The sequence below is a fragment of the Lissotriton helveticus genome, chromosome 7 (genome assembly GCF_964261635.1).
Source record: "Lissotriton helveticus chromosome 7, aLisHel1.1, whole genome shotgun sequence".
Taxonomy (NCBI): domain Eukaryota; kingdom Metazoa; phylum Chordata; class Amphibia; order Caudata; family Salamandridae; genus Lissotriton; species Lissotriton helveticus.
In genome coordinates this window covers 1,795,514,131-1,795,527,215 of record NC_136068.1, presented here as the reverse complement: position 1 = coordinate 1,795,527,215, position 13,085 = coordinate 1,795,514,131, and the positions used below count along the sequence as shown (strand labels likewise).

General features: G+C 42.9%; 1 protein-coding gene across 18 annotated transcripts in view; it reads left to right on the top strand.

The window, feature by feature from the left end:
• LOC144770773 (phospholipase A2 inhibitor NAI-like) overlaps positions 1–13,085 on the top strand; it is a 1,245,443-nt gene that overhangs the window by 384,733 nt on the left and 847,625 nt on the right. The gene's annotated exons all lie outside the window — the stretch shown is intronic.

The following is a 13,085-nucleotide window of genomic DNA, read 5'->3' as shown; positions in this document are numbered from 1 at the left end:
AGTGGGAGAAAATGTACAGATAAATCATGGACGCCCTGAAAGAGTGGCGACGAAAAAAAGATATGTACATGTCTGATTGGATAGGAAATGAGGTACAATCAGATACTGACGATGTAAGTGTTAGACAGACCTGAATAACAGAACACAATAAACTGGAGATAAATATAGAACTAAATTTCTTACTAATGTAGTCTGGTGGTTGTTAATAAATATATTGATACTGAAAAGTATTTCAAACAAATATTGTAATCAGGTGAGAGATGAAAAGAAGAAAAAAAAGGAGCGTGGGTACTCCACCGATCTTGAACATAAATGGTGGGCACATTATACTATCCTCTTAATAATAAAGAATCAGATAAAACATTCTTCAATATATTTTTCGTAACTAATAGAATGTAAGTGTGCACCTAAGATCATGAATAGAATAGGTGTGAATATTCATGAAAAACTATCCCCCCAATAATAATGCACTAGATAAAACAGTTTTCTAATAAAGGTTTTTAATAAATGCTGTTTGTAAAAATCGAATAGTAATGGCGTTTGAACTGTTTCTTTAAACTTATGTAGATAACATACACACGGTGGGTACCAACGAGCAACTGAAGAGGAGTTGCTCGAGTGGTGCATTGCCGCGTACGTAGGATGAAGAACATGAATGAATTCTAGCTCAGTTATAATTTGTAATGAAGAATCAGATACAGCTAAACCACTCTAAGATTGCGGCACACCCGACCGTATGTAGAAGGAGATACATGCCCAACCCATGACCTGGAAACCTTATCCGTGAACCGGAAATATTAGCAAAGGGAACGAACGGCAAAGGTTTAAAAGGGCAGCTATAGTTAGATGCCGGTTTTACTGCTCCGAAACCGATGCGGCAAACCACACGATACCGCGAGGTAAGGCCTATCAAAACTGAAGCTATAATGGAAGTAGGGTGCAGGATAGAACAGGAGATATCGTGGGACATTCAATAATATGTTTTATAAAGGGAAAAGCCGAGAGGAGGCAGCGGGACTTTCCACCACACAAGGGGATTAGCAACAAAGGCAAAGCGCAGACCAATGCGCAAGCCATAAGTGGGGCCAGCCTATTAAAGAGCTATGGATATCCCAAACACACTGAGAATCTCTAATATCAACAATTTAATAATGTTAATGATTATGATAACCATGAAGGCACCGCAGAACATGGTAGTAATTAGTAATTTCCTTGTACATAGGTAATCGGTAAGAGGGGCAATTGAACAAACCCCAATACTGATAAGAAGGAGTAACTAAGAAAAAGGAAAAACAGCCACAAAGGTGGAGCCTATATTGAAGAGGAAGGGGTAAGTGAATGTGTCTTCTGATAATAAGAAGGGAGGCAATTTATAATGGCCCTGAACAACTGACATCCTCCATGTGAATAGACCTGATAATAACTTAATGATGTTTTAACCTAGGCTAGATAGACCATAATGAGGAGCTGATAAGAAATGGATGCCCCCTCATTTTAACCAAATACTGCAAATCGAAAGAAAGCAAATAAGGAGAGCATACATCTCTCATTGAGTAGTAAGTATTAAGACTCGCAACTACTCTATGCAAAGTAAAACATGGGTAGGGACTTTGAAGATTAATAAAGCATTTCTCTCCCGTATTAGAACTTTTAAACAAGAGCTGCAGTGAACAACCCACGTTATTATCTCGAACAGCGAGAAGTGGAGCAGCTAAAAATGAAAAATAAGGTGTGTGCAGAATAAATTCCGAGTACTCCATGGATGAGTGAGGCAAATGTGAGAATGGATGTCTCACTACTTGATGAGTGAGAAAAAGCTAGAATGAGACAGTGGGGTAGCTCTATGCAAGATATAACTGCAAGTGAGAATGGTATGAGTGTAAAGTGGGTTCCACAAAAGAAATGCACAGGCTGTAGATGCATAAATTGAGCAAAACAACATGATAGGAGTCTGAAACCAAAGGTTGTGGTCTATTGAAATATAGAACATGCATTAAAGTCAAGCGAGACCGCTTGCCCTCTGTGCACTGTTGCAAGTCCACATTGGAAACTATTTCCCCAAATTTTATCAAATTATATCAAAAAATACAATGCAAATTATTCTTCTGTTTTCATTTGCATATTTTTACTAACAAGTCATCAAGTATCATCATTACATGGCATACATTTCATGTACAAAACTTCATTGATACATGAATCAAGTAAATCCAAACAACGATATTACATCATAAGCGTTTGTGTTATAACAAAAAGCTGGTCATTTTTCTTGCCCTTGCCCAATGCATTTCGGGCCCTCCGGCCCTTCGTCGGGGGCGGTACCTAAAAAAAGCAAATAACATAAATTTTGTCACTGAACTGAGTGTGGTTCCACAAAAGCAGGTTCATAGCGAGTCACTGCGTGCATTGATTAGTACTGTGATGAAATTTAAACAAAAAAACACGATGGTTCAACTCCCTAGTCTGTTGCGTTATACTCACTTTAAGGCCAAATGGTGCTTTATGGAAAATGAACGTGTTCAGAAAATGCCAGTATGAAGGATTGTGACGGCCGTTCTGTTGACAAACAGTGCACCTGAGTTATAACTCTGACATGACAATTACAAGAAACAAGGAACGCGTAGCGCGCCAATGTACCTCACTACTTACTCGCCGAATAAGCACACCGTGTGGGAAAGCGTATTCTTACAAGAAGTGATGGTCTCCTTATGTAAAAGCGATAAGCCCGAAGATTTCTATGTGTACCGCTCTGGCCAGTGCGAAAAGAGGTCTATCTGAAAAACAAGTGAGGAGTAATCACTTATTGTGAAATCACTGTAATCCTTTGACCTTAAACATTTCCAGAAATTGACGCCTCTCGTCACCTATACAAAGAACTACTAAACGCACCTCTAGACTTGCAGCTGCAAGGAACGATAGTTCAGCAATTTTCAACGTAACTCTCTCAAAACGAAAACTGCAAAGAACAAACACAGCTTTAAGCGGAGCTGAACGACTTGTGTCAAAGCAGCATCTACGTACAAACGGCATCTACCTGTTCTCATGTCTGCCTCGCGCTCTTAGTTCCACTGGTCGGACCTCTCCTCTTCCTTGAGATTCCCGGCGCTCTGTGAACAGCCATGTTTAAAACGCTGCCTCTAATACTTCTCGGCGCGGTAATGACGTGGTTGCAATGCGCAACAATACTCGGAAGTAACGACGGACTATGACGGGACAAAGTATCATGCCTGAATACGTTTCCAAAGACGCCATGTTAGTGTGGTGCTGAATATAAGCATAACATTGTGGGGGTGATTGGAAAAAATTACCACAGTATTAAACAGTGTCAAACAATGCACATTACAACAAAGACTAATATAAAGTTTGCCTCGCGCGTTCTCATTCGTGCAAATATCACAGGAAACAAATAAAATCTGCTCGATCATTGATCCCTTTGGGATCTTGAGTCTGTAATTTTCTGATCCAAAAAATCTCACGCTGCAATAGAGTCTTAGTGAGACTTTTTCCAGGTGTGGGGGTAACCATTTCGAGGATCTGGAATTTTAACTGGGCAATAGTGTGTCTGTTTTTGTCCCAATGCACTGCCAGGCTGCTGTTTGCATTCTTATTGCGGATGGTACTTTTGTGTTCTGAAATTCGGATCTATCGGATCTATCGGATCTATCCGAATTTCAGAACACAAAAGTACCATCCGCAATAAGAATGCAAACAGCAGCCTGGCAGTGCATTGGGACAAAAACAGACACACTATTGCCCAGTTAAAATTCCAGATCCTCGAAATGGTTACCCCCACACCTGGAAAAAGTCTCACTAAGACTCTATTGCAGCGTGAGATTTTTTGGATCAGAAAATTACAGACTCAAGATCCCAAAGGGATCAATGATCGAGCAGATTTTATTTGTTTCCTGTGATATTTGCACGAATGAGAACGCGCGAGGCAAACTTTATATTAGTCTTTGTTGTAATGTGCATTGTTTGACACTGTTTAATACTGTGGTAATTTTTTCCAATCACCCCCACAATGTTATGCTTATATTCAGCACCACACTAACATGGCGTCTTTGGAAACGTATTCAGGCATGATACTTTGTCCCGTCATAGTCCGTCGTTACTTCCGAGTATTGTTGCGCATTGCAACCACGTCATTACCGCGCCGAGAAGTATTAGAGGCAGCGTTTTAAACATGGCTGTTCACAGAGCGCCGGGAATCTCAAGGAAGAGGAGAGGTCCGACCAGTGGAACTAAGAGCGCGAGGCAGACATGAGAACAGGTAGATGCCGTTTGTACGTAGATGCTGCTTTGACACAAGTCGTTCAGCTCCGCTTAAAGCTGTGTTTGTTCTTTGCAGTTTTCGTTTTGAGAGAGTTACGTTGAAAATTGCTGAACTATCGTTCCTTGCAGCTGCAAGTCTAGAGGTGCGTTTAGTAGTTCTTTGTATAGGTGACGAGAGGCGTCAATTTCTGGAAATGTTTAAGGTCAAAGGATTACAGTGATTTCACAATAAGTGATTACTCCTCACTTGTTTTTCAGATAGACCTCTTTTCGCACTGGCCAGAGCGGTACACATAGAAATCTTCGGGCTTATCGCTTTTACATAAGGAGACCATCACTTCTTGTAAGAATACGCTTTCCCACACGGTGTGCTTATTCGGCGAGTAAGTAGTGAGGTACATTGGCGCGCTACGCGTTCCTTGTTTCTTGTAATTGTCATGTCAGAGTTATAACTCAGGTGCACTGTTTGTCAACAGAACAGCCGTCACAATCCTTCATACCGGCATTTTCTGAACACGTTCATTTTCCATAAAGCACCATTTGGCCTTAAAGTGAGTATAACGCAACAGACTAGGGAGTTGAACCATCGTGTTTTTTTGTTTAAATTTCATCACAGTACTAATCAATGCACGCAGTGACTCGCTATGAACCTGCTTTTGTGGAACCACACTCAGTTCAGTGACAAAATTTATGTTATTTGCTTTTTTTAGGTACCGCCCCCGACGAAGGGCCGGAGGGCCCGAAATGCATTGGGCAAGGGCAAGAAAAATGACCAGCTTTTTGTTATAACACAAACGCTTATGATGTAATATCGTTGTTTGGATTTACTTGATTCATGTATCAATGAAGTTTTGTACATGAAATGTATGCCATGTAATGATGATACTTGATGACTTGTTAGTAAAAATATGCAAATGAAAACAGAAGAATAATTTGCATTGTATTTTTTGATATAATTTGATAAAATTTGGGGAAATAGTTTCCAATGTGGACTTGCAACAGTGCACAGAGGGCAAGCGGTCTCGCTTGACTTTAATGCATGTTTAATTCTTCAGATGCAGTTTGGACACAGCATCTCCTTCTGTAGCACGCATGACTGATTATGTTTGTTGAGTATTAATTAATTCTGAGTATTATAATTGATAATCAAGGAGTGCCTTTCCCACTACTAATTTTTCTATTGAAATATAGAACCTAAATACATGGAAGATGGCAATAAGAAATGTATGGATCAAACCGCACTAAGATCAACTAGTGATTATGTTTTATGTTTAATTTATTCCAACAGATTGTTTTTAATTGTCCTGAAGAAGGTGGTGCGCACAGCAAGATCCACCGAAATGCGTTGACAGTTTTTATATATCTTCATTTATTGTTATGAATATTGCTTGATTATAATATGTTTGCTTTGTCCGTATATGGCTGAATAGAATATGCAGTTGAGTACAGCATTATTTGCATAGTGGTCATATTGTTTTTAATATGTTTGATATCTGCATAATAGGTTGATGTACTGACCAGGTATAAATTATATGCGGTACTATGTTTTTATGAAAATAAAAGTTTGAGATTTCATCTCAGTTACACAATGACCTCCAGTAGATTGTAAGTGCCTTTTGTGGTGTCACTTATAAAACAACTCTCACACTTGTGTGTGAAAGATTTGCATGCTTGATGAGTCCCATAGGCCGAGATTAATAGACCTGAGTAAGAAAGGAGTTAGTGTATGAAATTGTGTTACACGACCAAGGGAACCCCTTTTTTTTTTTAATCATTCTCTGATACTACTAGAGTGCAGCCTATAGCCAACTACTCCAATATCTTGCCTTTACCAGACAGCAGAGCTCATACTTTACATAATTTCTTTTGTTCAGATTCTAACAATAATGATTATGATGAGGAGGAGGAATTTGCCCCACAATACAATGAGAACAATTGACATACCAAATCATAGGATACTAGGGGTCTGGACACCTCCCCAGACACTGGATTTACCCCTCTCGCTGGTCCTGTTGCGAAAGAGAGTACCTCTTCTGCTATGGTCATGAGGTGGGTTGCAGAGGTCATTAACTGGTGATGATCGAAAATGGAGTACAAAATTAACATTTGACTGAGGTACTTCAGCCTGGCCAGGCATCCAGTGAACCTATCTTGCCATTTAACAAAGTCTTCACAAATACACTCCTAGGTAATTTATCAAAGCCAAGCCCTGGGCCTTCAGTCACATGAAAGTAGCTCGCGGCCACAGACCTGCCCCAGACGATCCTGACTTCTTACACCAAAGAGTCTGGTGGTTCAGGCATCCACAGGCAGAGTCAACCCTAACACCTTTTAGATAAATCCTTCTGACTGTAAATCTAGAGGCAAGTGCATGTTTTCAGCGGTTTGTCTTGTTTTGTGCTCAGTCAGTGCCTGCTACATCCACGGCCACTACTGTCATGCTATATAGAATGTGGTTGGTCACATTCTGCTGTAATTTCCAGAAGAGCTACAAGAGTCTTTATCATAAACCATACAGGATGCTGTAAAATTAGTTATAAGGTCTGCCCTTGACACAACTAACATCTTGGGTTTATCAATGAACATGAGTGTGGTTCTTCGGCACCATGCGTGGATGTGGTCTACAAGCTTCTCCAGAGATGTGCAGGTGTAAGAAATATGGATTATTGGTTGAGAGGAGAGTAAGCCCCACTCACGCAACAGCCTCAATCCTTGTTAGGGTGAACCCCAGAGATCACAAAATTAACCTGTGCTTAACCCTCAGGTAGCTTGACACATAGGAGTTTGGCTTAACTCAGAGGCAATTACTAAACTATTTATGCAGCACATAAGCAGCATTAAAATGAAAACATAACACAAGAAAAATCCCAAAACAATTTAGAAAAATAGAATGCCTTTAAATAAATAAAATGAGACCAGGACAGAAAACATCTAATTAGTATAACTGATATATTTAGTTTTAAAGTCCGGCGAGGTAGAGGATTCCACGAATAGCAGGTAGAGTGTTGTGGATGGTCATCGCTGTAGCTCAAAGACCAGGCCAGGGGTCTCAGGCTTTCATTGCCGTAGCGTGAAGAACCTGTCGGGTGTCGTGGACAGTATTTGCTGTCACTGCCGGCTGTGTTGCCCTTTCTCGCTTGCCTTCATTATAGTGCGAAGAACAGGTCTCATGTTGCCATTCGTCGATGGCGGACACCGAAGCGTGAAGAGTTGGGTTTCATTTTGATGGTCATAGTGGGCAGCAGAGTTGTGGTGCGCTCAGGCTCTTTCAATGTCCCAAAAAGCCCCAAACTTCAGGATTTCACCTTTCTTCTTAGGACCTGGAGAGTGATCTCCTGGCCTGCAATGTCCAAAGATCCAGGAGTGTACGGACAAGTTTCTTTGAGGCACCAATAGTTGTACCTGGTGTCAGCCTTTGAATTGAGGGATTTTCTATACTAACCGACATCTGGTTGTAGGAAGGTCTTCTATTCCCCTGTCAAGGCTCTAAAACGTCTGTGGTTAGAAAAGGCAGGGCCGATCTGGTAGTTTGCGTGTATGTGTGTGGCAGAGTCATTTGAAGTGCAAGTGGGGCTGGGTGCAGCCCCACCTAGTCATCCTATCAGGATGACCAATGCTGTCCACACCTAAGCCCCATTTGGACACAGTGTGGTAGGAATACACAAATCCCAACACTGAGATCCATTCAAGCCATGTGACCCAGAAGGCACAAATAGTTAGGACAAGTAAACTCCAACTTTCCAAAAGTGGCATTTTCAGAATTATGATTTAAAATCCCAGTTCACAGTTAAAGAGGATTTTAAATTGAGTGTAAATACCATCAGGCACATGCATAAAGCAAAAAAAAAGCATTGGCAGCGCAATTCAGCCCTTTCCAATGCGGGAACACTTTTACCGAAAATCAAACAAAAACGCAAAAATAAGGACTCACACATATTTCGAGAAGCAAATATGTGAATCCCTACTTGCGATTCCCTTAACAGCGATTGTGAATTGTGATTCACAAAAAAAGTCTCAAACCAATGCATGTAAACTCACAAATAGCGATTAGCATGAAAATCGCAGTTTTGCATGTGCAGAATAAGGGGACTCAAAATCAGGTGGTTAAGTTGTGAAAAATAAATCACACAGGTGTAATCACTCAGAATCCTATTTAAACTGACCCAGAAGGCCCCTGAAGCTATTCACAATGGCAGCGCTCTACTTGATGGTGAGGAGGAGGAGGATCTATGCAGCAGCACAGCGCAGAGGGAGAATACAGGAGCGGATTTTCAGAGTGTGCACCACCTTGCTGGGACAAACAGACAATGAAATCTATGATATGTACAGGCTGAAGAGTGCAGTGATCCTACACCTAATAGCAGAATTGGGACCCTTAATGCAGCTCCAGCCCTGTAGGACCCATGCCATCCCACCTCATGTTCAGGTCCTATGTTGCCTGCACCTACTTGCCTGAGGCAGTTTACAGGGGGTAGTAGCTGTAGCTGGATGGGTATCGCAAAGCTCCCTTTCACGTTTCTTCAAATCCTTCCTGGACGCCATGATGACAAGGATCCACACCCACATCACCTTCCCCACAACCCAACAGGATATGAACAAGACAAAACTGGACTTCTACCAGGTCACACAGTTCCACCATGTGATCAGTTGCATAGATTGTATGGATGTCCGCATTTGTCCACCAGCAGCATTTTCAGGAACAGGAAATGCTATAATTCAATCAATGTGCAAGTAGTGTGCAATGCAAACCATATCATAACAGACATTGTGGCGCAATACCCTGGAAGCACCCACGACTCCTACATATTTCGACACAGTGGCATCCACACCCGTCTGCTATGGGGAATTTGGCGAAGGACATCTGCTCGGTAAACACATATAATTATAATATACACAAACAGACAAAGTGGAAATGCATAACAGTCGCTAACCCTTTGCTTACTACCCTCTAGGGGACAGTGCATACGCCGTGCTGAACTACATATTGATGCCGTACCTCAACACAGCCACACCACATGAGAATGGTGTAGGTATAATGCAGCACACATCAGCACATCAGCACACGTAATGTAATTGAACGTACGTTTGGACTACTGAAACGTCGCTTTTGCATCCTACACAAAACTGGTGGAGCGTTGCAGTACCGTCCAGAGACCTGCTACTGTATTGTGGCTGCATGTGCCATGTTGCACAATATTGCCACCAGGAGAGGTATACCCATTGAGGTGTCCGACAGCGAGTCTGAGGGGGACAACCAGCCACTGGTACAACTCCGACAAGCGCATGGGGCAAGCTCAGCAGAAGGGCAAAGGAGACGTGCAGACATCACACAACATTATTTCTGAGGTATGTAATGACGAGACAAGGCACTTGAATTTTGAAAAGGAAAGATTTTACTAACATGAGCCAATGTAGTATTGTGTAGCCACACAGAGAATGGTGCAAAATAAAACAGTGATTGTATTCTGTAAAAATTAAACTATTCCAGGTCCTGGAATTCAATCACTATCCTCGTTTGTCCATGGTTATGTGGGCAAATGAATAAGGAGATGTCATCCTAGCGCTTCCTGCCATTCACCCCCAAATGCCTTCCGCCCGCATCTGCAACATTCACCTGGTGTGCACCGAAGGTAATGTGGTGTGGGTACTGCGCCTCCTGGCAGTGGACACTGGCACCGACAGGCTGCTAAGGCTGGATGCCTCCTCACTACCCTCCTCCCCCGTACATTGCTGCCACCAACAGTAGCAGCCTGGATCTGTTCCACTGCAGTGGTCACTTGTCCAAGGGCCCTGGCCACATCCCCACAACAGTGGCCCATATCTATTTGCATGGAAACGGAGTGGCATGCGAGCAGCGCAGTGGTGTTGTAAAGGTTGTTGTTGGACCTGGTATAGCAGGCCAAGCGCCTCATGAACTGCCGATGCCATCTCCGCTGGGTCTCGTGGCCTGCAAGCATTGCCCTGGTCAGCTCCTGCATGCTTGAGTTGGTCTGCCTATTTCTCTCCACCACAGCTGCAGTTAGTTCCTGCACACTATCTGTCATGACTGTGATGTTCCTGGCCAATTTGGTTAGTTTCAGCTGAAGTGACCCCGTGTGTCTTGCTTGCAGGCGCTGCACCCTCAACATCTGGGACTCCACATCACCCTACACATTTGGAACCTGGTCATCCTGAGCAGCAATTTGGGCCCTTGAACTGAACCTCCGTCGTCGTCGGACCTGTGCCTGGGGTGTAGGTGTGTTCACAGGTGGCTGGCTAGTCACAGGGGCAGGTGCAAGAGCCAGCTCAGCAATGGCTGCGGTGATGGAACTCGGGCCCTGCATTTGGTTTGTGCAGGGTGTGCTTGCTGGGGCAACAGGTGTCTCCACGTCAGTCTCTGCAGGAGTCTCCGAGAAGTGTAGACAATCACTGTCTTCTGAGTCTGCCTCTGCTGCATCTGTGATGTGAAACAGTGCTATGTTAATTTGTGTTAAGATTACTGTTGTGTGACATTCAGTATACTTGGCTGACATTAAATCACTGACTGCCATGTATTGTTGGCGTGTTTAACTTGCCATTGTTGTGTTTGACTACCCACTTGCCTGACATGCCTACAACTCCCATAATGCATTTTGCGTATGAGTTAAAACGAGTACTGGAATGTGACCTGTACACTGGGGTTGGACTGAGGGGATGTGCATGATTGAACAGTACTTTGAAGTGTATGGTTGCATGCATCTTACCTTGTGTGGTACTGGCCACTCCGCATGTGTCCAGCTGGGTCACTCCCACCACTGCCTCTGGCTGGTTTGTGGACCCCACCAGGTTCTCCAGAGCTGTATTGTCGGGGACTGTAGATGTGCCCCCTCCAGTACTCCTTGCCTCTTTCAGCCTTTCTGCTTTTCCCTCCTTGGCACTGCTGCGAAGGTCGAAACCATCTCTTCTTGAGATCATCTATGCTGCGGTGTGTGACCCCCACAGCATTCAACTTGCTCTTGATAGTAGCCATATCCTTAGTTTTTCTGCCTCTGGCGCTTTCAGTGAGAGTTTCCGAAAGAGCTTGTCATTGCTCTTATGCACCTCCTCTACAAAGTTTTCAAGTTCCCTCTCACTGAATTTTAACTTGCGCTTCCTGAGCTTGGCACTCCCCACTTATGTTGTAGGATCCATTCTGGTGCACAGAAAGTAACTGCAGAAAAAGTTGGATGGTGAATCTGCTCAGCTCCGGCACTCTGCTTCCTTCTTTCACTTTCTCTAGGCACTGACTGAAGCATGGACTGAATGACTTCCTGGTTGTGATGTCATCAGCATGCTTCCAATGCGACACGCATTTTGCGATTTCACAAATTGAGGAATTGCTATTCGCGATTGCGAAAATTACTGATTTGGTGATTTTGCGCAAGGGGGTTCATGAATTGCTGATAGCGATTTCTAAATACCGATTCCTTATTAATCGCTATTTAGGAATCCCTAAATGTGATTTTGATGCATATGCCCGTTTGTATCTTACTGCTCCCAATCAAGTGTTATCACTTATTAAATGTAATAAGGTAACCCAGTGTGAGTCAATCAGAGAGATAGACCCTACAGCAGTGAAAAAAAACTTTGAGAGTTTTGACTACCAAGACGTGTAAAATGTAAGTACACATGTCCTATTTTAAATACAATGTGTACTGCCCTACCTTAAGGGTATTAGTAAGGACGTTTGTAGACCGTGCAAAAGTGTTATTTAGAACACCCAGCCACATATCTCTTCACAGATTGTACCTCCCCAGCACCCTGCCTCATGAGACTTTATGGCACAGGGTAACTGATAAATATTTAAAAGGAAGGTTTGGCCTGGCAAAATGTTTATTTTGGTAGTGTGACTTGGCAGTTTAATACTGCACTAAAGGTTGCAGTTTCTGGCCTGAGACTACTTTAGTGGGTAGCACATTGAGTGCTGCAAGCCCACTAAAATAATTTATTTTAAATGCCCTGAGGACATGCAGTACCAATCAGTAATGACATACAAGTATATTACATGCACTAATCAGGTATATTCCACTTTTAAAATGCTTCAGAGAGAGAGCACAAGCACTTTACCATTGGCTGGCAGAAACAATAGTGCACAGATTCTTAATGCCAACAAAAAAGCGAGTTCAACAGAAAGCAAAACATCTGGAGGAGACCCTGCAAAAAGAATCAGGTCCAATGCCAGGTATGTTTAATGGACATGGGAATTTGATGGCTCTCTTGAAGGTTCGTTCCCTGCCCCTCTGGTAACCACAGCATAAAACCACTAGAGTGTGCTGTAACTGTTTTCAACATTCCTTACCCTGTAGGAGACAGGATGAGACATTTCCTCAAAGGGCAACAAGAAACTACTTTGGACGCATGTGTCATCTAGCTTGTCAAGTGGACCACGCCTCCCAATTCTAGGTACTTCACTACACCTTCCACTTTCGTCAGCATGGCTGGCTGAGGAACACTTCCATTTTGCGAAACTTTGCTGCTCCTTTTAGCCAAAGGAATAATAGAGAAAGGATTGAGCTTCAGAAATTGGAACTCCTATTTTTTCGGTGTCCCGAAAGTTGGGATTTTTCATTCTATTTTAGATCCCAGTCATTTCAACGCCTTCCTGAGGATGGGGAAGGCCAAGATATCAATGCTGGGCAAGGTGTTTTAGCCCTGGATCCCAGCCTGGATAGTGGCATTGGACCTGCTGGACACCATTTCTATATTCCTGTTGTTTGAAAGTCATCCATTTGCCCTGTTCACCCCCATTTGTTTGCAGAATCATACTGTTGGCAACTGATTCTGGGCTCTGCTAACTGGGCTTAGGATCAGTGCTATGT